The sequence below is a fragment of the Hypanus sabinus genome, chromosome X1 (assembly GCF_030144855.1).
Source record: "Hypanus sabinus isolate sHypSab1 chromosome X1, sHypSab1.hap1, whole genome shotgun sequence".
Lineage (NCBI taxonomy): Eukaryota > Metazoa > Chordata > Chondrichthyes > Myliobatiformes > Dasyatidae > Hypanus > Hypanus sabinus.
Genome location: NC_082738.1, coordinates 19163847 through 19189863, shown reverse-complemented (window position 1 = coordinate 19189863; position 26017 = coordinate 19163847). Strand labels below are relative to the sequence as shown.

Here is a 26017-nt window from a genome sequence, read left to right as displayed (position 1 = left end):
ATGGTGAACCTCAGAATTTCTATTCTTTGCTTTTGTATGTTCCTTGGTTCTGTGCTAAGAGCAGTTCCAGTGTTAGTGCAGTGCACAGGGAGTGACTGGCCTGGACACTGAACCGAGCAGAAGGTATTTAAAAAGCCCCTTTAAGAAAGAAAGTGATCACAAGGTGCTATTGGTTAAGGATGCAGCAGCATAATATAGAGAAACAACATTTTGCTGAGAATTTAACGAGAAGCATGTTTAAGAGACATCTAGATGAGCACTTCCGCTGTCTTGGCATTGAAGGCAATGGGCCATGTTCTAGAATATGGGATTAATGTGTTACGTTTTATAACTCCAACACATTAAGCTAATTGAAAGCAAAACACAGAGCTGGGATAACTTGTGTACATTAGTTTCGTGTTTTCACTTTAAATGAGGCACTATGTATGATGTGATATCATAATGACATATGCCATTCACATACTTACATATAACCCAAAATTAATTAATTAAGCAAAGAATGCTTAATTAAACTAAATGTATTTACAACGTTACTCAAATATTACTGAAATATTAAATGAATAACCCTCTTCCCTGCTTAGTTATAATCTCCATCTCCATGCAGAATGCATCTCAACACTCTCACTCAATGTATATACTGTATATTCAGACCTAAAGATTTAATTACTGTGGAGGATTTCTTACTTTTGTGGGACAACGTCTTTCCTGACAAGGGTGATCATTCTGCTTGGCAGGTGAGGCTTAAGGCTTTGAAACACTCTCAGGTTCTGGGACCTCCTCTATAGTGGATGTAGGAGTTGACTCTGGAACTGCAGGAAGTGGTTCTCACAGCTCTGGATGTGTTGGCACCCTGAACAGAGCATGACAAGCTTCACTGGACGATGTGGATCATAATGTGTGAGTACAGTGTCTGACATCACCATTTCCTGTACCTTTTGGAAAGCCTCCTCACACTGCTTTGTCCATTGCTATTTCTTCCCAATCTGTAGTGATGAGTTCAAGGGGTGAGATTTGGTAGGAACCTGCTATAGTAACTGAGAAATCCTAAAATGGACGCAACTGTGACATGTCCTTTGGCCTTGAAACATCCAGCACTGCTGGCGTTTTCTCTATACACTTGTGTTATTCTTGTGCATCAATGGTGTGACCACAATAAGTGATGCTTGGTTTAAAAAAATCTTCTAATCTTATTAATACTGTCTTGAAATTTTGAAGATGTTCCTTATCATCGTCACTGGGTACAATGATGTCATCCAGGTAACAGTGAGTACCTGGTCAGCTTTTCAGCACCTGGTCCATAGCTTTCTGCCAGAGTGCAGGTGCAGATGTCACTCCAAAAATAAGCCTATTATAGAGATAAAGCCCTTTGTGAGTGTTTATGGTGGGACACACTTTGGACTCTTCTTCCATCCCCATCTGTAGGTAGGCTTCAGTTAAGTCCACTTTGCTGAAGTGTTTCCCTCCAGAAAGACTTGCAAAGTGATCCTCTATCTTGGGCAGAGGATATTGATCTTCTTTCAATATTGGATTGATGAGAACATTAAGATCACTACCTTGCAATTGAGCTCACTGGCTATTCTATCACAGTTGGTATAAGGAACCAGATGGGCTTTGTAATACTTGGGTGTGGCATTTTCATAGGGCGCTGTTTTATCTTTGATGTGTTTTTTTTTTCAATGCCAATCCCGAGCACCACTGTAGCATCATCTGGTATGTTTCATAATTCATTTTCAGTTGACTCTTTTGCAGGGGATGTGGCATGCAAATGGTGGATAGATCTCCAATCAAGTTGTAGTTGTCTCAGACACTTGTGACCCCACAATGCTGGCTTGTTGGTTGCATTTCACTGTTACAATGTCATTCCCACATGAGTTATCTTTTTATCTAATATAAATTCTTAGTAGGATATCTGCAAGCTTCAGTTTAGTATCATTGAAACTCATCTGTGGAATGACTGAACCTTGACGGAGCATGAGAGGTGACCTGATAGAGGTGTATAAGAAGATGGGAGGCATTGATCGTGTGGATAGTCAGAGGCTTTTTCCCAGGGCTGAAATGGCTGCCACGAGAGGGCACAGGTTTAAGGTGCTTGGAAGTAGGTACAGAGGAGATGTCAAGGTTAAGTTTTTTACTCAGAGTGGTGAGTGCGTGGAATGGGCTGCCAGCAGCGGTGGTGAAGGCGGATACAATAGGGTCTTTTAAGGGACTTTTAGATAGGTACATGGAACTTAGTAAAATAGAGGGCTATGGGTAACCCTAGGTAATTTCTAAGGTAAGGACATGTTCGGCACAGCTTTGTGGGCCGAAGGGCCTGTATTGTGCTGTAGATTTTCTATGTTTCAATCAAGCCGGTGTCCAATACCATTTTAAATAATTTACATTTCTGGTGTACACCATATTGCTTGTTTGTTGTTAGTTTTCACATTGTAAACCTTAAGGTTAGTCAGTCCTATGTCACTCATCATGATCAAATTTTTCATCTACAGACTTTTTAATCTTTTTCTCTTCCCTTTGCAGTCCATTTATTTTGTCTGTCCAACATGTTCTTTGTACGTGTCCTACTTTGTTGAATTTTCTGCAAGTTTCACCTTTAAACCTGTATTGGTCTGGCGTGTGTGAGCTCCTGTCACAATGGTAACACTATTTGCTTAGCCAGGCTGGATTCTGTTCAGACATTTCAATTTTGTTCATGCTCACTGTCACCTCTGACTGCAACTCATTTGCATCTCTGTCTGCTGTTTCCATTGATACAGCCTTTTCAACTGCTCTTTTAAATGCAAGTTATGTTTCAATTAGGAGTAGGTTTAGAATGCTTTCTTGTAGATTCCACAGACCAGACAATCCCTCAGTCCATCATTCACAACAATGCCAAACTGAGGATGGTCAGACTGTCTCTTCAGTTCAGTCATGGTTGCTGAAATAGACTCACCTTCCTTTGATTCTGTTTATGAAACCTAAAGCATCCCGCAGTCAACAATGGCTTTGGTTCTAAATGTACACACATTACTTTCACAATATCAGCGAAGTTCATTTTGACTGGTTCGGTTGGAGCAGTTAAACTTGTTAGCAAACTGTATGCCTTTAAACCCAATACACTCGGCAAAGCTGGCGTTTGCTTCTCATTGGCTATTTCATTTGCTTCAAAATACTGCACAATTTGCTCAGCATAATGAGCCGGTTATCTGTTGAGCAATCCAACGGGTCTACCTTTCTGCTGTAACCAGCCACTTCTGCTTTTTAAATATTTATAATTATTATCACCCAGTACTCGCTGGTTATGAATCCATGAATTTGTCCTTTAGTCTTTTTTTTTAACTTGAATGTCTTTCTCCTCTTGTGAAGGAAAAATAACGTGCTGTGCTCTTTTTTTTACTTGACTGTTTGTCACTACAATGCTTGTTTTTAACTCAAACATTTTGCTGCACATCAAGAAGTTCATTTAAAACTCGCTCGTCACCACTGTTGTTTCAAATCATGTCACCGAGGACCTCACGTGGTCTGTACACACCAACTGTGTGGTAGAAAAGGCACAACAGCGCCTCTTTCACCTCAGACGGTTCAGGAAGTTTGGTATGGGCCCTGAAATCCTAAGAACTTTTTACAGGGCACCATTGAGAGCATCCTGACTGGCTGCATCACTGCCTGGTATGGGAACTGTACTTCCCTCAGTCGCAGGATTCTGCAGAGAGCGGTACAGACAGTCCAGCATATCTGCAGTTGTGAACTTCCCGCGATTCAGGACATTTACAAGGACAGGTGTGGAAAAAGGATCATTGGGGACCCGAGTCACCCCAATCACTATCTATTCCAGCTGCTGTCATCTGGGAAATGGTACCGCAGCATAAAAGCCAGGACCAGGCTCTGGGACAGTTTCTCCCACCAGGCCATCAGACTGATGAACTCACACTGACACGACTGTAGTCCTATGTTACATTGGCTGTTCTGTTTATTATAAATTACTATAATTGCACATTGCACATTTAGATGGAGACGTAATGTAAAGATTTTTACTCCTCATGTATGTGAAGAATGATAGAAATAAAGTCAATTCAATTCAATTGTAATTCCTAACTCCTTCCTAACTGAAAACAAATACACAGAGCTTTAAGTGAAACGTGCATGTATGACCCGATGGTGTAATGATGTATGCTATTCACATACTTTACAGATACCCATGATGAATTAATTGAATGAACAAAGAATACTTATTTAAACAATATTGTGGCGAGCATTCGGTCCATGACTGACGCGAAAACCTCGTTGAACTCATCAGCCATTTTTATCGTGCCAGGCACAAAAACAGACCGAGTGCAATGACACAGGGAACCCACTCAGTCACATACAGACAGGAGAGGCGATTATTACACACCTCGGTTACAGTCAGGGTGACCCACAAACACATTATAACCCAAGCTAAACTGTAACAATAAATGAACTTGAACATCCTACCATAATCCCACCAAAGCATTTTAAAACAAGAACAATAAATAGTGCTGGCCACTAGGAATGCTGGGACAGGCTGTCAACCATGCCCCTCCCCAGAGCACTACACTGCTCCCACCTGAGGGGTCAGTGTCCTCAGCAACCCCAGAGTCCACGACAAAGTCCAGAAATCCCAGCGGTGGTCGATGTTGCCGCTGTGGAGTCTCTGTAACCTCCACATGAGAGACATTGTTTGGTGAGACAAGACGCAGGGCACCTGGAATGTCACCTCCTTCCCACAGCTTTGCTGGGTTGGTGGTGACCAAGGACCGATGTAGTGCCAGCTGGTCCCTTTGGGGACACGGTCAAGCACCTCTCCTGGCCCTTCCCGTACCTTCCCAGCTTGAGGGATAGTTCCCCCTTCCAGGTGGGGCAGCAGACCCACACTGGGACCCCGCCACATACTGCTGCACTGGCTCACTACACTGGTAGTGCGGCCCCTTCTGGGACGTGCAGACATCACAGCAGTGCATGACAGTTCTACGTCCTGCCCGTACTCAGGCCAATAGGAGCATTGCTGCTATTTGCCCAATGTATTTGCAACCCTAAGATGGCTGGCTCCCACCAGCCAATGTACTGACTGCAGCACCAGGGGATCATCAGCTGCCCGAGTTGTCTGTGGCCACTGGAACAGCAACCCACTGCGCATCTCCAGCGTGCCCCGTTGAGAGCATAGGGCTTTGGTCTCTGGGTTCAGGCGGTGACCTCTGCCCAGTCCAGCCGCCATCCCCTCACCCGTGCCGGCACGGGATCACTCTCCGGCTAGCTGCGCCACTGCTGGTCAATGGTGGGGCGGTCTACCTCGTCGCCGGATGTCGCCTGAAGGGCCAGCACCGCCGCTTGCCCCTTGTTCCGCTACATTGCGTCGGGCTGCTGTGGGGTGTCCTGCACTGCGGCAGGCCACTGTGAAACCGGTGGTGGCCGTCGCTGCCCCGCTGGAGAGCACTAAGGTAGAGTGTTGGCGCCGACACATCCACACGGGAGCCCAGCGGGACAACAGGTCCATCCAGGCCAATGATGCAGCTAGCCACATCTTGTGCTTCACTGTGCCTTTCCCCACTGCGATACACAGCCCTTTCATCGCCGCACAGTCATCTGTGACTGTAGCGAACAGGTCCGCTGTTGTCTTCCACCCAGGCGGGGATGGCTGGTCCGCGTTGGGGAGGACACCCAGACAGATTATGGTGATGGTTGAACTCGTGTCCACCGACACCCGGCCCACCACGCAGTCCGCATATAAGCCTTGCTCTTCACCTATACGGCCCATCCAGAGGGGTGATAATGGAGGGATTCTGCTGGAAGATTCAGGTGGCGCCGCCCACTCGCTATTTCCCAATGGCTGTGGCTTGATGGTGGCGCGGGGTAGTCCTGGGCTGCATGGCCTGCCTTGCTACACCAGTACCAGAGATCGCTCCGTGGCACGCGGTAGGGCCAGCGCGGCGCTGGTCAGATCTGTCACACGGGCTTCTCCTCGTCAGTGACACAAGCCTGGGCTTGCTGTGTGCGAGGTGGTGCTGGAACACCTTGGTGGGGGGGCTAAAATTGCTTCTGCTCTCTCCATCTCTGCAAGCGATGATGGTGATGTCAGGCGAAGGTGCTGCCGAAGGCAGGCCGGCATCAGCAGCTTCACAAAGGTGTGGAGGGCAGGCTCTTCCTTGGCCGCAGGAGGGAATTGGGGGTAGCCACGCGAAGATCTGCTGCAAGTGCCCCCAAGTTTTCTCCCATATGGTGCCATCTGCTGCCCAGTTCTTCCCTCATTGCTTCCTGCAATGGCCTCTGCTCGAAACACCGCTCCAGTGCTGCTACGAGGGCCCTGCCCTGCTCCATTGGCGTTAGGTCGAGGAGGGCCTGCAGAGCATCCCTCCTCCAGTGCCAGGGCAAGGTGCGCTGCGCCAGGTAAGGCTGCCACCATTGTTTCGGGCTGGACTTTGTGGCGTGAATTCCAGCGGCACTGGTTGTGCCTGCCACGTTGCTGTCCCCCCATGGCTGCGGTATCTTGTGTTCCCCGGTGCGGGCCACAAGGGCGGCGGTGATACGCTCTGCTGTAGGGAAGCCTGAGTGTGGGTATGCTCGCCCCATCCTTTCCCAGGTCCTCCGTCCAGTTCGGTGTCCCGCCTTTGGGAGCTCGGCCTGGGGATGTGCTTAGTCCCTCGACTTGTTCCCCAGGTCTTAAGGTGTTCTATCCAATATTATAAGCTCTTAAACGTTGCCATCAATTTCTAATCACACTTACGACATCAGTGGGGAGCATTCGGTCCATGATGACAGACGAGAGAAGCCGTTTAGCTCAACTGCCAGTTTTTTTGCGATAAGCACAAAAACAGACCAGGTGCTAAGACCCGGGGGAGAGAACCCACTCAGTCACATACAGACAGGGGAGGTGATTATCACACACCCCAGTTACAGTCAGAGTGACCCACAAACACACAAGTGAATAAATGTACAACCCAAGCGGAAATGTAACAATAAATGAACTTGAACATCCCGCCATAATCCCACCAAAACATTTTAAACTAAGAACAATAAATAGCACTGGCCACTAGGAATGTTGAGGCAGGCTGTCAACCGAGAACCCCCACCCCTGAGTGCTAAAATATATTTACAAAATTACTCAAATTTTAGTTGCACTACAATATGGATGTGTTTCCACTGGTGAGCGTGGATATGGTAGGCCGTCTGGCCTGTTTCCAAGCTGAAAACCCAATGATGCTCAAGAGATCCAGAATGGAGGAGAGCAGAGATGTCACAGGGATAGAGGAGGGTTCAGAGAAAAAGTAGAGTTGGGTAACAAAGGGATAGGACAAGAAGGAGGAGACATTTAAAATGGGCATGCCGCAAGATCAGAAACCACTGCAGGTCAGCAAACAGTAAGGCTGCAGCAACGAACAATCTGCTGGAGTTTGTACATCCTCTCTGTGACCATGTGGGGTTCCTCCGGGTGCTCCGGTTTCCACCCGCGTTCCACAGACCTACGGTTTAGTGGGCCAATTGGCCACGTGGGTGACACGGTCTACAATAACAGCAATCTGTGCTCAATTCCCACTATAAGGAGTTTGTGTGCTCTCCCCGCTTTCCTCTGGATGTTCCATTTTGCAAATACATTCCAAAAATATATGCTTTAGTAGTTTTGGGCATGCTGTGTTGGCGCTGGAAGTGTGGCAGCACCTCCTTGGACTTTGTTGGTCACGGACGCAAACAACACATTTCACTGTGTCTTTTGAAGTTTCAACTTTTCGACTAGATGTGATGAATAAAGCTAATCTAATGGGTGTAATTGGGTGATGCAAGCTTGTTGGGCTGGATAGCGTGTTACCATGCTGTATCTCCAAGCGAAATGAAAATAAACGCAGCGGGTGAAGCAGCATCTGCAATGGGAGAGGAATTCAGAATCAGAATTAGGTCTAATATCTCCGGCATATGCTTTGAGATTTGTTAACTTTGTGGCCATAGTACAATGCAGAACGTGATAAGTACAGAAAAAAAGGATTTACAGTTTGTATATATGTATATTAAATAATTAAATTAAAAATAGTGCAAAAACAGAAATAATAAAGTAGTGAGGTAGTGTTCATGGGATCAATGTCCATTTAGGAATTGGATGGCAGAGGGGAAGAAGCTGTTCCTGAATCGCTGAGTGTGTGCCTTCAGGTTTCTGTACCTCCTACCTGATGGTAACAGTGAGAAGAGGGCATGACCTGGGTGCTGTGGGTCCTTAATAATGGACGCTGCCTTTCTGAGTCACCACTCCTTGAAAGTGTCTTGAATGTTATAGAAGTTAGTACTCAAAATGGAGTTGACTAATTCTACAACTTTCTGTGCCTTCACTTGATCCTGCGTAGTTGCCCCCAGCCCTATATTAGACAGTAATGCAACCTGTCAGAATGCTCTCCACAGTACATCTGTAGAGGTTTTTGAGTGTGTTAGGTGATAAACCAAATCTTCTCAAATTCCTATTAAAATATAGCCGTTGCCTTTCCTTTATAGCTGCATCAATATGTTGGGACCAGGTTAGATCCTCAGAGATCTTGACACCCAGGAACTTGAAGCTGCTCACTCTCTCCACTTCTGATCCCTCGATGAGGATTGGTTCATGTCAATGTTAATTGCAGTCCTGGGTGACTGATTTCCCATTTGAGGTACTCACCTCTACCCTGCAGACTGCCAGAGAAGCACCATTGACTTTGTGTTCATCACTTGCCTGGCATTAGAGTTCCTTTCCCTCCTGCGTTACAGGTTAAATATTGAGATTAGGCCTCTCCTACCTTTATGGCTTGTAACCTGCCTGAAACCTGCATCATCCCACCATCTGCACATTTACAAAAGAAGATTCTGTCTTCAGGGATATGTGGGCCACTCAAAAACAGGACCTGGTTTATCAGACATGAACTCAAAGCACTCTGCTACAAGTGGAAAGGTTCTGTTCTAATCTCCCATTTTGCACAATTCTGATTCATTTGCAAACATGCTGACCATTGGAATTTTGGATGCAAGTCAGAACAAATTGTCAGAATGCACTGGGTAAAATGTTATTATCTATGAGTCCTATGTAGTTATGCAAATAAGTGCAGTCATCTGCCTAATGGGGTAAATTGACATTACCAGCAGCTGGGTGGAAGCAGATCAATAGTGACATTAGGAGGCTGTTATATACACCTGGTAAACCTAATAGCAAGCTACTGAGATTTCTGAACAGTTGAATAACAAGTTATCATTGATTTACTGTTTTTGATGATGATAATGCAGGATGCAGGCACTTCACTCACAAATCAGACCAAATACGATCCCAACCTGGATAGGGTTAGGGTGGGTCTGAACACGGTCTGGTGAAATGCCTTCAATCTGAAACATTAACTCTGTTTCTCTCTCCACAGACGCTCTGTTTCCTGCACTCTCTGTGTTAATTCAGTTTTAAAACATTTTGCTATATAGATGCAAGTTACATGTTCACAACCTTGTTATAAAGAAGGCAATCACTCTTTATGTCATATCAACTTGGAAGATCTTGGAAGATCTATTTCAGAATCAGGTTTAATATCACTGGCATATATCCTGAAATTTGTTAATTTTGCTGCAGCAGGACAGTGCAATACACGATAAATATAGAAAAAACTGAATTACTGTATAAATGTATATTAAATAGTTAAATTAAAATCATTAGTGCAAAAACAGAAATAAAGAAAAAGTAGTGAGTGTTCATGGGTTCAATGTTCATTTAGAAATTGTATGGCAGAGGGGAAGAAGCCATTCCTGAATTGCTGAGTGTGTGCCTTCAGGCTTCTGTACCTCCTTCCTGATGGTGACAGTGAGAAGAGGGCATGCCCTGGGTGGTGGAGTTCCTTAATGATGGATGCTGTCTTTCTGAGGCATCGCTCCTTGATGATGTCTTGGAAAGTGCAGAGGCTAGTGCCCATGATGGAGCTGCCTAAGTTTACCCCCATCCTGTTAAGTAGCACCCCCACCCCCCCATACCAGACGGTGATACAGTTAGTCAGAATGCTCTTCACGGTAACACCTGTAGCCATTTTCAAGTGTTTTAGGTGACAAACCAATTCTCCTAATGAGATATAGCTGTTTACTCTATCCTATAGATGCTGCCTGACCTGCTGAGTTTCTCCAGCATTTTGTGTGTGTTGCTTTGGATTTCCAGCATCTGCAGAATCTCCTGTGTTTGAGATTGATTGGAGAGGTTATTTATCTCTAACACAAGTTAAAGTGTGGTTCTGTAGTTTATAGTGTAATTTGAACTCAACCCTGCAACTTGGATCAATTTAGTAGCAACTTTGTTGACTTAATAGGTTCACTTTAACACAAGCTTGTTTGCTCTGAATTTATGTTTTAAGTTGTTCTCATCACTAAACCCCAGGTTGGCAAAATGGAGGAGGGCATCTTTAGTGGCGGTCACCCACAGATTTCTACTGCCTTCAAGTTTTGGGTAGTTAGATGTGAACAATAACATGATGCAAGAGTAGAGTCCCTTTAGGACTGTTGGAACTGTTAAGAACATAGTGAATGAGAAAGTCATTCAACCCCTTTTACTCTGCTCTAACATACAGCGGTTCCAGAGTAATTCTCTTGCCCAACATAAATCTGCCATGTTCCGATCACCTCACTTTAAGGATGAAGGTGAACTGTAGGAAACTTCTCCCTATGGAAGAGGGATTGATGACCAAATTTTGGTTAAGGGGAAAGTTTGGAGGGGATCTGAAGAAGTATCTTTTCCCCCCAGAGGGGTTGTTTGGAACCTGGAACACTGGAGGCAGAGACTCACAGCATTTAAGAAACATCTGGACAAGCACGTAGACCACATCGCACGCCAGGGCATAGAACATACTGTAGTTCTCAGTCTTTGCTTTCTCTTCCCGATTTCCTCTTCTCTGTTCAAAGCAAAAATTTGCTCTGACTAACTTGTACAAGAGTCTCTTCCCCTGTGTGAGACCAAACAACAAGTTTAGCAGCAAGGAAATTGTACTTGCTCTGATTAGCCAGTAAATGAGTTCTGATCACTGCTCAGGAATTGGTTGCTAATGATGTGTCACTAACACACATCTGTTTGTTTATAGTAAATAACATACCTAGAGTATGTTTAGCAATTTTAAATTGTTAATTCGCATTGATTAAGGGTTAAGAATCACACACCCACCAATCCACTCCTTACTAAATGATGTCAGTGGCTAAGCCCTTAAAGAGCACTCTTCCTTCAGCCACGACCCTGTGAGGAGTTAACGTGCTGCACAGGGGAGGGAGTGTCCACCCGGCTTCCTTGATTCTTTGTGAGTCAGGTATTGGAGAGAAGGCACCCAGAGCAGAAAGAAAGATGGGGTGGAAAGAAGTGACCACAGAGATCATTGTCTGGAGTGATTTCCCTGCACAGTGCATACAATCACAGAGTTATTGAGTCACAGACATGTAGGTTCAGACAACACGCAGAACAGAAACTAGACATAGATTATACAAGACAGTGAAGAGAGACTGTACAAAATAAGATATTAGTGCAAAAACATAATTTAAAATGAGGCCATGAGCTGGTCCGTAGTTTTCAGTTGCTGAGGTAGTGATTAGGTTGGTTCAAGAACTGAAAGGTTGAAGGGAAGTAGTTGGTTTTCAATGTGATGATGTGAGAGTTCAGACTTCTGTACCTCTTGCTCGCTGATAGCAGCGAGAAGATGGCATGGCCTGGATGGTGACGATGCTTGATGGTAGGTATGTCTTTACCACCTCCTCAGGCAACTCATTCCAGGTAACCCCTACCCTTCGTGTTTTTTTAAAAAAAACTTGTCCCTCAGATTTCCTTTAAATTTATCCCTATCAATTTAAGCCTACTTCTTCTAATTCTAGGCTCCCCTGACCTGGGGAAAATGGCTCTGACCATCTACACTATCTGTGCCCCTCATAATTTTATAAACTTCAACAAGATGACCCCTCAGCCCACAACATTCCAGTGAGAACAAACCCAGCCTATCCAATCTCCCCCGCCTCAGGCAACATCCAGGTGAATCTCTAATGCACTCCTTCTAATGATACCATATCTTACCATCTTCTTGATATCCTTTGTCACCCATCAACGTCACTGGACTCTGAAAGCAGAGCGCGGAGTGGAGGCCTGACCACAACCCTGTCTCTCAACCCTAATCTGACCTCTAACTCCCCCATCTGTCCCCAAAACCATCCCTATGAACTTAAAAAAAAACTGAGTCTGAACCACGGTCTGAATGGAGACCAATGAGGTCAGTGTGGGAGCCACAGACTTTTCTATCGATGGGGCAGGAGGTGAAGACAGGATGGGCAGATGCATTGTTTAGGATAATGTACACACCCTTTGCACCAGGAGTCCTGACAAACAACTGGAAGATCTTCCTGTGTACTCCTTCTCCATTCAGGTTGACCCCAAATCAAGGATTCCTACAGGTTCTCGGGGATGTTATATTTTACTTGCTGGGAATTGGTCTAACATGTGCCAGGATAGTGAAAAGCCTTTGTCTGTGTCCAGACAGATGATTGCATCCATAAGTTCACTGAAGTAGTTAAAAGGGAAACAGAATGTATTGTACAATATAGTGTTACAATTACAGAGAAGGTGCAGTGCATGTGGGAAACAAGGTGCACGGGCCACGGATAGATAGACAGATACTTTATTGATCCCAAAGGAAATTACAGTGTCACAGTAACATTACAAGTGCACAGATATACGAATAGTAGAAGAGAAGTAAGAAAGAATAAAAAAAAGTTCTCTCAATCAGTCGAACAAGAGGAGGTCATCACTGCTAGAACTGGTAGAACATTGAAGGAGAGTGCAAGATTGGGAGATCAAGAGTTCATCTTTTAGTGCATTAGATATCGATTCAACAGCCTGCTAACAGTTGCAAATACCTAATTTTAATGCCATTTGTACCTTGGGTATGTACGCCCATGACAGCAAACTTGAACTTGAAGCTTTAACTTCTTGGAACAGGAGTGGACCAAGGATGTAATTCATTTTGGAACATTTCTGGTTACCAATCGTCTGCTGTGTCTTCCCATGTGACAGATCAGGAACGCCTTAAGAACACACAAAGTAATCTCTTAGCACATATTTCTTCACCCTTTCACTCGAATTTGTGTTCAGCTTGGACATTGATCCTGGTGAAGTTTTGTGCCTTTGCAGTTCCTCTGAGAAACCACTGTCCGTGATCAATTTTCAATAGAGTTCAATGCAGTAAAAGCCGTGGGCAAATTTAATCACCAGATAGTTATGACAATCAAAGATCCATCTGCTTCAGAGTAGAAAAATTCTTTCATTATGATTCATCTTGTCAGTGGTACAGAAAGTTAAACCACACCTCAATTAAAATTGTTTTTGCCAATTTACCTCTGCTTCTCTAACCCACATTTCTTTTACTGTTTTATAACTAAACCATTTTTTCTCTCCACTCCTGAGGAAATGCACCATCCTTAAATGTACAGATTTGCTCTGGCCTGGCCCATTTGTGATCTCAGCTGTAGACTGATGTCCAGACTTGTGATTTTCCCTAGTCAGTTGATGAGGGATACGCTCTGCAATGCCTGTCTCGCCTGGGAGTTGCCTCCCTTATCTTGGGAATGCATGAAAGGAAATGCCAATAAAGCCCTTCTGCTTGTTGGAGCCTGAGGATTTTGCAGCAGCAGGTGTTTTAACCATCACCGAACCCAGCTGAGGGGAAGAGTTCTTGAGAAAGCAATAGGGATTCACTGCAACAAAGAAATCTTCACCTCTTCACCAAGTTAATGTGTCTGCGGGGGAAGAGAGGAGGAGCAGAGACCCAGGGTTGCTTCTTCAAGTTATGGCCTCACTCCCACTGTCACTGATGTGGCCCCAGCCTACAATTTTTTTCTCCTGTATTGTTCTTGTGTCTGTCAGGTAGCAAATGTTCGATCTAGGCCCTTAACTCAGAGCTGACTGCCAGTTCTCTGGTTCCACGGAAAGGCTGGTTGGACTGGGCCGTTCTTCAGATGTTGCTTAAACCAGCATCCATTCCACAAACTTCTCAGAGGCAATGACATATGGGCATCAAATTGTGGCTGTCACAACCACAGGTTCGGCAGCACTGTAGATACGGCAATTACGGTTGTGTATTTGCACGTGTCAGCTAATTATTATTTAATCGTGATAGTATTTAACTCCATACTTGTCGTCGCAGTGCTTGTCGAGACTTGGACAGAGCACAGCAACGTTTCGCTGCCTGTTTGTATTCGGCCTTCCCTGAGAAATTGGACTTTCAAGTCAACTGACTCTGAAGACTGGCGGTATTCGTTTAATGTTTAGATTTTCTTTTCAGCCGCAGTGTAGGCTTCGTTTTCCATTTGAGAGTTTTAGTTAACAGCCCTGTTTGGCCTCATGTTCATTGTTTTACTTTCCTTTTAACAATGTTCACATTAAAGTTTTGTGAACTATCGGCCTTCTTCAGTGTCTCTCACTCTGCACTTGGGCCATGTCCGAACCTGGTGACACTGGCCTTGCCTATCATGCCCACATCTTGATGATGGAATTAAAGAAAATGAAAGTGAAGGAAGTTTAAGGTGCCTGATCTGTACTGCTTCACATCTTACATCATCAAATGCTTGCGTTTATCATTGGTCAAGCTGGTGTGATTGGCTGAATTTCTATTCAATTGGAATCTGCACTCTAAAGCCCGTGTGCGCACGTGTGTGTGTGTGTGTGTGTGTGTGTGTGTGTGTGTGTGTGTGTGCGCGCGCGTGTGTGTATGTGTATGTGTGTGTATTTGTGTGTTCTGTTTACTTGTGCACTTTGTGTATGTACTGTGTATGTGTACACTGTTTCTGTGATACTGCGTTTACGTGTACACTCTTCTTGGCTGCACTGTGTGTCCTCTGTGTGTGCGTCAAAGTCAAAGCAAAGTTCAAAGTAAAACTTATTATCAGAGTACATACATGTCACCACATACAACCCTGAGATTCTTTTTCTGCAGGCATACTTAGCAAATCTAGAGAACAGTAACTGTAAACAGGATCAATGAAAGAGCAAGATCATAGAAGACAACAAACTGTGCAAACGCAGGTAATAAATATATAGCAATAAATAACGAGCATGAAATAACAAGATAAATGAGTCCTTAAGTGAGTGTAGTTATCCCCTGTTGTTCAAGAGCCTGATGGTTGAGGGGTAGTAACTGTTCTTCAACCTGGTGGTGTGAGTCCTGAGACTCCTGTACCTCCTACCTGATGGTAGCAGCGAGAAAAGAGCATGGCCTGGGTGGTGAGGATCTCTGATGATGGATGCTGCTTTTCTACAGCAATGTTTCATGTAGATGTGCTCAATGGTTGGGAGGGTTTTACCCGTGATGTACTGGGCTGAATCCACTACCTTTTGTAGGATTTTCCGCTCAAAGGCATTGGTGTTCCCATATCAGGCTGTAATGCAGCCAGCCGATACCCATTCCACTACATATCCATACAGGCTTGCCAGGGTTTTTGATGGCATGCCGAATCTCCGCAGAGTCCTGAGGAAGCAGAGGTGACGTTGTGCTTTCTTTGCAATTATATTTATATGATGGGTTCAGGATAGGTCCTCTGAGATAGTGACACCCAGGAATTTAAAGTCACTGACCCTCTCCACCTCTGATCCTCCGATGAGTACTGGCTCATGGACCTCTGGTTTCCCTCTCCTGAAGTCTACAATCAGTTCCTTGGTCTTATTGACATTGAGTGAGAGGTTGTTGTTATTACACCCATCAGACAGATTTTCAGTCTTCCTCCTGTATGTTGATTCACCACCACCTCTGATGAGGCCCACAACATTGGTGTCACCAGCAAGCTTGTATACGGTGTTGGAGCTGTACTTAGCCTCACAGTCGTAGGTGTAAAGCGAGGACAGTGGGGGGGGGGGGGGGTAAGTATACATCCCTGCAGTGCTCCTGTGCTGATGGAGATTGTGGAGGAGATGGTTTTGCCAATCTGAACTGACTGGAGTCTGCAAGTGAGGAAATCCAGGATCTAATTGCACAAGGGGGGTATTGAGGCCCAGGTATTGGAGTTTACTGATTAGTTTTGAGGGGATGATGGTGTTAAATGTGCATACACTTTGAGTATGTGTGTGTACTGTGTGTGGATACTATGTGCACACTGCATATCCTTGGTGTCTATGTGCACCATTTGTATGTATACATCGTGTGCACTGTCTGTTGTTTGTGTAATTATACTATGTGCATTGTGTGTGTGGGCTGCGTTTACGTGTGTGCACTCTGTATGTTCTGTATATATTTGTGTGCATATACATGAGTTCAAAGGTTCAAAGTAAATTTATTATTGAAGTGCATATATGTCACCATATGCTACCCTGATTCATTTTCTTGTGGGCATTCACAGTAGAACAAAGAAGTACAATGGAATCATTGAAAAATTACACACAAAGACTGACAAGTGCAGAAGAAGAAAAATTGTGCAAACATAAAGCAACAGTAATAACAGTGTGGGACCTAGGGTTCCTGTACCCCCTTCCTGGTGGTAGTAGAGCATGACCTGGTGACATATGGTCTTTGCACCCTGCCTCTTTGCACTACCTAGTATGAATCATTGTGTGTGTGTGTGATGGGTTTGGAAGTCTCCTGTAAAACAAAGTACCCTTGCCATTGCTGGACAACTGACCACCCCTGAAGCATCAGCAAGTACATCCAGCCAGTGCTAGCTGGTGTGAGGTTCCCACCGGCGAGTGCTGTAGAGACTGGGAAGTGGTGTTTATGATTCTGTATGGGCTACTTTTCTCTGAGGGATTTTATGTGTAGAATACCCTCTCTATGCTGGGGGGAGGTTGAGTCCTTTCTTGTGGAGGGAAGTTGTACATGATGTACAGCGGACTGAAGGTGTGTAATGGTTGATTCTTCATGAATTGGTTGTAAATTGTTGCTGTGACAGTAACATTTTGCGGTTTCTCATTAAAACCAATTACATTACCTTGGACAAATGCCATCAAGGCTGTAATCGTAGGCTGGACGTCTGGCCCTCTGTTCCCTTCTGTTTTGTGGCAATGCTTCTTCAGTGTGAAGAAATGTCCTCCCACTGAATATTGTGAAGCATGAAAGCCTTTGCCTTCAGCCCCTTCGTGGTCTCCTGTCACTGATGCCCCAATCCTCCAGCCTAGACCCTAGGGCCCAACACTGATTCTTAGGGGGCAGACAGGAATGCAACCGCTTCATGGGTCACAAACATCTCAGTCATCACCTTCCCCACCCAACTCCCTCCAATGGCTGCAGAACCCTGTGTGCACCAAGATACCGACTCTCTCTTCAGTCAATGGAGAAGCAGTGCCAGTAAAAATTTGACTTTGTCTTGGTCCATTGAGGGGGCATGGGTGACTAAGTAAAAAGCCTCCTGTATAGGAAAGTGATGGAAAGATCTCACAGGATACCAGATCAGTCAGTCCAATGGAATTCAAATTATGAATTTACACTTGTAACAGCATGTATTAATCTCTTTGCTTGATTCCTAGTTCAAAAGGCATTTTTATTTCATATGCACAAAGCACTTAACTTTCAATCTATAAGTTTTTGGTCTTTACAAGCTTGAGCTGTTTGGGCGGGAAGCAGTTCAGTGACTCACTTCTTCCACCAGATGAAGGCTTGAGATTCTAGTGAGCTGTTCTGCAATTTTATTCCAGTGCAGACCGAGCATGGTCACAACCAAATGAACATAAGAGCCATGAGCTGTTCACACCTGATCATTGTCCATGACATAGAAACAGAAAGAGGCTATTCAGCCCTTTGATTCTGCTTTACCATTTCTCTCTTAACCCCATTCTCCCGCCTTCTCCCTGTAAGCTTTGATGCCCTCACCAATCAAAAATCTATGAACCGCCTCTTTAAATATACCCAATGACTTTGCCTTCACAGCCATTTGAGCCAACAACTTCCACAGGTTCACCACCCTTTGGCTAAAGAAATTCCTCCTCATCTCTGTTCTAAAGATAGGATTTGTGGGAGATTTTATTTGCATTTTGAATGCTGCACCCCCAACCTTACATCGATGAACATGTTTCAAGCAGACTTTGGGAAATCAGTATCTGAAAGCTGACAGGAATACAAGTCTTCCATCCAGCAGCCAGTAATTTTTAAAGCTAGCTATTGTCCTCTCTGTGGGGAATCTGTCCACTCTTGTCAAGCTGAACAAAAGCATAATTGATTTCTATTCTCTATTGTTAATGCTTTTCTCTCCGATTTATTTGTCCTGTTCACTATTTGGATTCCAAATCCTCCCTGACTATCATCAGTGTTACCCTCCAGCACTTCATGCCTTCTTTGCTTTCTTGTAACTCAACATGCATAAACAATTTTAAATGATTTCAGCCGGAACCTACGTTTTCTGCTGATCTGGGCAGAAATTTGATGGAAGGTGTAGGTAAGAGTGTTTTAAAGGTCAAATGCATCTGCGCAACAAATTCATTTTGGTACATATCCCTTATGATTTCTGTCTGTAAGCACTTCAAGCAGTCCTGAGTAAGAGAGCCTTGCAGGGTAAAAATTTTCAACAAAGTAACTTGCAGGTACAGGCAAGCAAATCCAAGCAGTTGTTCTCTCACTTAAGCCTAGTGTATTTTGTTTAAAGGACCCTTTGGACCTTTGTAAATGGAATGTGTTTAGCTTAAAAGGGTCTTGTGGATGGTGGAAAGGCTTTGGGGTGTAACTTGGTGTTGGACAGCATGCCTCCACACTGCTCAGAATCCAAATCAGTGACTTGGATGACATGAAGTTTGTATAGTGCAAAGGCATTGCATGTAGCCACTAGGCAGGTATTTCTGTGGCTGTACCAGGAGAGTTTCTTGTCGATGGTGACATCCAGGATATGATGGTGGCTCCACTCTCTCTTTTGATGGAGATGGTCACTGCCTGGCACTTTTGTGACGTGCATGTCACCTGCCTCATCAGCCTATGCCTGAATGTTGTCCGGGAACTGAGTCAATAGGGTCAGTCCTAGTTTCAAGGCCACTGTTACCTGATGATCTCTGATCTACCACAGCAGGTCAGCAAGGTACAATTGGGGGAGACGAAGAGCATTTTAGTTCCACAGCATGAGTCGTTATTATGTAGTGAGGCGGAAAGCGATGGAATAGTAACCTTCGAAATGAGTTTGAACAAAACGAAAATGTAGGAGGTGAGGAGGACAAATTGGATAACTTGCCATGTGTTCCAGATGCCCTCCTCCTGGGACGTTGAGTTCTGTATTTCTGGGTTATATGGAGTCAAGGGTTAACATTGAAACTATGAACGTGCAAGGCGGGGTTTGCTCCCTGTCCAGCCTGCTGAGATAAATGCATTAGAGCTGCTGCTTCACTGCTCCAGTGAGCGGGTTCAATCCTGACCTTCGGTGCTGTCAGTGTGGAGTGAGCACGTTCTCCCTGCAGTTGCAGGGCTTTTCCATGGGTGCTCCAGCTTCCTCCCACATCCCAACGACGTGCCCGTTAGTCGGTTCATTGAAAGTGTGTGGGCGAGTATTCTAACCTGGGGAAGGGGGCGGGGGAAGTTGTTGGGAATGGGGGGGAGGATGGGTTACAGGGCAAATTTGGGTGAGCTTGCTCTGTGAGCTGGCATAGACTCAATGGGCTGAATGGCCCTATTCTATGTCATAAGGAAATATGGAAACACCAGGTGCATTGAAGAGAAAAGCATTTCACCTTGTTGATTAAGTGTTGTTTTCCCTTAGCGCACATAATCATTCACTGTGAGGTTTTAAATGCTCTAGCTAAAAACAATCCTCACTATTGTTTTTCAATAAGTGCTTGTTAAAGAAAGAAGATCATGAAGTCATTTGGTACCTGCCTTATGGAAGGATGCAGGGCGCAACAAGATCTTTGGACTGTGTGACTCATGTTAAACTAAGATTTCACCAGCCAGCAACCAATGAGTGATGTGCTCCGTCCTGTCATCTTTGTGTACAGTGAGTCATGTTAAAACCTGTTGGAGAAAAAGCATTGAGGAGAAGCCAAGCTCATTGCACAAACTTGCAGCTTTCTACCAAAATATGTGTCCGCTCCCCTTCTCTGTCGGTCTTGGCTCAGCATGCCATCTTGTTATTGCCAGCAACATCTGAACAGTGAGGATGGGAGGGAGAGTGGGAGCTTTAGCCTTTCAGGCAATGGGTTTTAGGTTTGGAAATCAGAGGGAAAATCAGAACAGAAGGAGGACATTTGGCCCCTCAAACCTGTTCTGTCATTCAGTGAGATCATAGATGATCTCTAAACTAAAATTATCAATTAACCCAGGTGTCAGTTCTAAGTTTCTCCCACCCTAGAGTCAGAGAGAGATGCAGGATAGATAAAGGCCTTTTGGTCTACTGAGTCTATACTGAATATCAATCACCCATTGACATTATTCTTACACTGATTCCATTTCAGTCTCCTCACATCCCCATTGACTCCTAAGCTTCTACCAGTCATCTACATGCTCGGGCAATCTGCAGGGGCCAATTAATCCACCAACCTGCACGTCTGTGGGAGGAAATAGGAGCAGCTGGGGAAAACCCACGCACTCACAGGAAGAATGTGCAAACTCCACACGGGATTGAACTGAGATCTTAGGAGCTGCTTCACTGTGCCACCTTGCGTATGCTTGGAAGTGTTTACAAACTCATTTCAGGACTGTCTCCACTATTTAGACTCTGTCCCTTTGACTTAGACTCCCCATTCTGTGGGAAAGGATTCTCTTCAAGTAACTTCTCACTTTTTGCTCACATCTTGAAAGTTTCAAACCTTCTGGACTCCAGGGAAAGCAAGCCCAGTGTACATTGTCTTATAATTTAACCCTTCCTCAGCATACTAAAGAAAATTGCATGCCCCTGTTGGTCCTCGCCAGTTTTTACAGATGCACCATAGAGAGCATCCTATACCAGTTTAGTGTGGCAGCTGCTCTGCCCGTGACTGCAAGAAACTGCAGAGATTTGTGGCGACAGCTCAGCACATCACAGAAACCAGCCCCCACCTCCCCCGCGGACCTTGTCTGCACTTCTTGCTGTCTCAGTAATGCAGCCAGCATAATTAAAGATCCCCACCCATCCTAGACAGTCTCTCTTCTCCCCTCTCCATTGGGTAGTGGATACAAAAGTCTAATGGCACAAACCACCAGGTTCAAGGACAGCTTCAACTCCATTGTTACAAGAGTATTGAATGGTCTCACTAGTGCGATAAGATGAACTCTTGGCATCACAATCTATCTCATTATGATACTGCACCTTGTTGTCTACCTGACTGCTCTTACTCTGTAACTGTAATACTATATTACAGTTATGGTCTGTATCCTACATTCTGTTATTGTTTTCCCTTGTGCTACCTCAATGCCCTGATGTGATGACATGATCTGTACAAATGGCATACAAAACAAAGTTTTTCACTGTGCCTCCATGAATGTGAGAATAATAAGCCAATTTACCAATTTATTTGTATCCAGATATGATTCCCCTACATCGACACTCTTGAGTATCCCTTCCAAAGAATTCTTGCCCAGAACTGCTTGCAGTGCTCTGAATGTGGTCTAGTCAGTGCCTTGCAGTCTGACCCTGAGAACCTTGCATTCTAGTCTTCAAGATACATCTTCCATTAGTCTTTTTTCTTTATGTATCCGCACCATTTTAATGACCTGTGTGCATGGACTTTATGAACCCCTCTACTTCTATCTTTACCTAATAAAGCTGTGAGAGTTTTTCCAGTCTTTTTTTTCAAGAACAATTATACTGATTGTCAATGAGAAGGAATCGCACAAAAGTGGGTGTCTGATACAGAACCATGAACCCCAGGAGATGTGAAGCTAAATGATCTTAGTCCAAACTCACTTAGGTCTTAGCTCTACCTTGACGTGGGTCTGAGGACACAGGAACTATTGTTATCACAGCCCAAGCCGGACAAAGCTTAATCAGAAACATGTTTTTGAATATTCTGACTGGGAGAACAAGGAACTCTTTAAAAGGTGTTCTGTGCTTAAATAAGGACTGCGTGACGTTGTGGATGAAGGGAAGCTGAAGTACAAGAGATCGGTATTACATATAGCTAGATAATATACGAGGGGTGATTGATAGGTTCATGGCCTAAGGTAGACAAAGTCAATTTTCTTACTAGAAAACCTAGCACGTTTATTTTTCAACATTGTCCCTTCCTACATTACACGCTTAGTCTAGCGGTTGTGGAGCGTACGGATCTTGGACCTCCAGAAAATGGTCCACAGCAGGGAGTGATTGATAAGTTCGTGGCCTAAGGTAGAAGGAGATGAGTTATTAACTTCAAACTTTCTGCATAATCACTCAGAGTTGAACTGCATGTGCATGTAACGGGAGCTGTATAACTTATCAATCACCCCTGCTATGGACACTTTCTGGAGGTCCAAGATCTGTATGCTCCATGACCGCTGGACTAAGTGTGTAAATGTAGGAGGGGACTATGTTGAAAAATAAATGTGCTAGGTTTTCTAAAATTGACTCCTTCTACCTTAGGCAACAAACTTAGCAATCACAATCTTCTGTTGGAAGTTTTGGTTAAGGTGGAGGAGACGTTGGCCCATTCCTCATCCAGCTCAGAATCATACTGGCAGTGAAGCATTAACTTTGGATACAATCACAAACAAGAGAAAATCTGCAGATGCTGGAAATACAAGCAATACACACAAAATGCTGAAGGAACTCAGCAGGTCAGGCAGCGTCTATGGAAAAGAGTACAATCGACGTTTCAGGCCAAGATCCTTCAGCAGGACTGGAGAAAAAAAGATGAGGAGTCAGAGTTAGAAGGTGGGGTGAGGGGAGGAAGAAACACTAGGTGATAGGGGAAACCGGGAGGGGTGAAATAAAGAGCTGGGAAGTTGGTTGGTGAAAAAGATACAGGGCTGGAGAAGGGAAAGTCTAATAGGAGAGGACAGTAGAAAGAAAAGGGGAGAGGAGCACCAGAAGGAGGTGATGGCTGGACAAGGAGATAAGGTGAGAGAGGGAAAAGGGGATGGGGAATGGTGAAGGAAAGTAGGGGGACAGGGGGAGCGTTACCCGAAGTTCAAGAAATTGATGTTCATGCCATCAGGTTGGAGGCTACACAGATGGAAAATATGGTGTTGCTCCTCCAACCTGAGTATGACCTCACCACAACAGTAGAGGAGGCCATGGATAGACATGGAATTAAAATGGTGGCCACTGGGAGATCCCGATTCTGGTGGATGGAGCATAGATGCTCAGTGAAGTGGTCTCCCAATCTACGTCGGGTCTCACCGACATACAGGAGGCTACACCAGGAGCACAGTATATGTCCCCAACAGACTCACAGGTCATTGGAACAGAGTGAAGAAATTTTCCTGGGGATTCTCTGGTGGTGGAAGCCCGATTTCCTGCACTTTTGGGGTTTCTGTATTTCTTCTAGCAACAAAGTGGGAGAATCCCCAAAGAAATCAACTTCAGTCTAACATACAGAACAGTGCAAAAATCTTAGGCCTAAGAGTTTTGCACAGTACTGTAGTAATTTTATGTATTGCACTGTACTGCTGCCGCAAAGAAGAACAAATTTCATGACATTTATGAGTGATAATAAGCCTGCTTCTGATGTGAGTCTCTATTGTGGACTGTGAATGGGAAGAGGGCAAGGGGAATCATGGTTGGGAAAGGGGAAGGGAGAGAGGAGGGAACGGGAAGAACCAGAGACACATTCTGTAATGATCAACAAACCAATTGTTTGGAATCAAATGACCTTGTCTGCACCCATGCCAACAATGCCTCTGGTACTCCTTCTCTGCCACCTGACCCCTCCTGCGGCGCTCCACCCTCGCAATTTCCAATGTCGTTTGCTCCCACCAGATTTACAACTTCACTCTCTGCTTCACGTTATTAAGGGCAGTACTGTTCAAAAGTCTTAGGCACCCTAGCTACATATGTCAGTCCACAATAATCAGGATCAATACCCAGGAGCAATTGGAAAGGCACGGGCTAATCAAAGAGAGTCAGTTTAACATGCAGAGGGGAGGTAATCCTTGACTGATTTCATTAACCACAGTGAGGGAGGGCAAAAAGGAAAGTCTTGCTTTTCAGAACCGCATTTCAGAATGCCTCATGAACTTTACAACCAATTTGATCTTTTTAAAGTGCAGTGTAGTTGCTATTTGAATGTGAGGAACACTGTAAATTTGCACACAGCAGCTGCCATGAACATCAATGTGTTAATAGGCAGAAAACTGGTTTTAGCACCGAACTTCAATGCATCCTTCTGCATGTCGTCCTGCAGCCTGGAATATGCTTGTCAGCACCGCGCTGTGCTGGAAGACCAAAGAGCTAAGACTCTGTGCAGAAGGACCATGGTATTGGTCCTTCCACTATCGCACATGGAGAGCCTGAGTCTGGTGGGAAAGCCATAGACAGTAAGACCATAAAACAACAGAGCAGAATCAGGCCATTCAGCCCATCGAGTCTGTGCCACCATTCCATCATGGCTGATTTTTTTTTATTCCTCTCAACCCCATTCTCCTGCCTTCTCCCTGTAACCCTTGACACCCTTACTAATCAACAGCATACCAACCTCCGCTTTAAATATGCCCAATGACATGGCCTCCACAGCCGTCTGTGGCAATAAATTCCATAGATTCACCACCCTCTGGCTGAAGTAATTCCTCCTCATCTCTGTTTTAAAGGGATGTTCCTGTATTTTGAGGCTGTGTCCCCTGGTCTGAGGCGCCTCCATTATATCCTCCACGTCCATTCTATCGAGGCCTTTCAATATTCAATAGACTTCCGCCCTCATTCTTCTAAATTCCAGCGAGTACAAGCCCAGAGGCTTCAAACACTCCTCGTACATTAACCCTTTCATTCCCAGGATCATTCTCCTGAAGCTCCTCTGGACCCTCTCCAATGCCAACACATCGCGTCTTTGATAAGAGGCTCAAGCAACTCACAATATTCCAAGTGCAGTCTGACCAATGCCTATAAAGTCCTGCAAACAATGAAATGGTGTATCACTGACTGGAACTGTGAGCACACACATGCACACACAAGGACTCAAATACTTGCACTAATAGCACTTTGTGCATTACTGTGATATTCTGGTGCTGCTGAAACTTATTTTCTGCTACTTATCTATTTAATACTGTTTTTCTATTACTGTTTTTATCTACTGCTTTGCTTGATTGCCTGAGAGGAAGCCAAACAGAGTTTCATTGTACCTATGTATAATGACAATAAAGATAATTTATTTCAATTCAATTCAGCTCAGGGAGACACATGAGTGGCAGTAGTGTGATTTTTTAAAGAAAATAGTTAACATTACTATAGGTAATAATTATGAATGTAAAAATTTTGCACGGTTTTGTCTTTTGTGTACATTTTAATATTTTTGAAGTTTATTTTTGAAATAGTAAAAAACTCCATTTCAGCAGGGAACACACACAAAATGCTGGTGGAACGCAGCAGGCCAGGCAGCATCTATAGGGAGAAGCACTGTCGACGCTTCAGGCCGAAACCCTTCGTCAGGACTCCTCTTATTTACTCGACAACTCTCTGATTCCTCCTCTTATTTACGCTGGATTTCAGCAGGGTCTGAGTTGGGGGCTGATTAGCCAGGACAATAAAATCTGCACTCTTCAAATTAGCACTTAGTATTGTTCGTGGGAGAAACCCGTATGGTCGCAAGGACAACATGCGGAAGCGTATCAGATAAGCAGCTTTTGCAACAATTAAACATAATTTATTCAGAAGATTTGCAAGAAGGAACACAATTAGAACAAGAACAAAGTCCATCGTTGTGCAAAGTGGTCACAGTGTCACTACACTGAGGTAGTGATTAAGGTTTTGCCAGTGGATTGAAGAACTGAATGGTTGAAAGGAAGAAGCTGTGCTGGAACTTGGTGGTGTGGGACTTCAGGCTTCTGTACCTCCTGCCCAATGGGAGCTGTGAGAGGATAATGGGGATCTTAGATGCTGTAAGTTGCTTTCTTGAGGCTGATACTACTGATGGTGGGGAGGAATGAGCCCATGATGTATTGGGCAGAGTTTTAATGAAAGTACAGGTTGAACAAAAAAAATATGGTTCCTTGACAATGCCCGTGTAATAGTGCCTGTAATAGAC

The 26017-nt window shown here is 44.5% G+C and overlaps 1 protein-coding gene across 2 annotated transcripts in view; it reads left to right on the top strand.

The window, feature by feature from the left end:
* Nucleotides 1-851: 851 nt before the first annotated feature.
* LOC132384665 (keratin, type II cytoskeletal 8-like) overlaps nt 852-26017 on the top strand; it is a 140983-nt gene continuing 115817 nt past the window's right edge. The window contains exon 1 of one of the 2 annotated variants that reach the window (XM_059955998.1): nt 852-897. The gene's annotated coding sequence lies outside the window, so the exon portion shown is untranslated. Of the gene's footprint in view, nt 898-25786; nt 25872-26017 lie in introns of those variants that run through there. The other variant, XM_059955997.1, reaches the window with a different exon arrangement.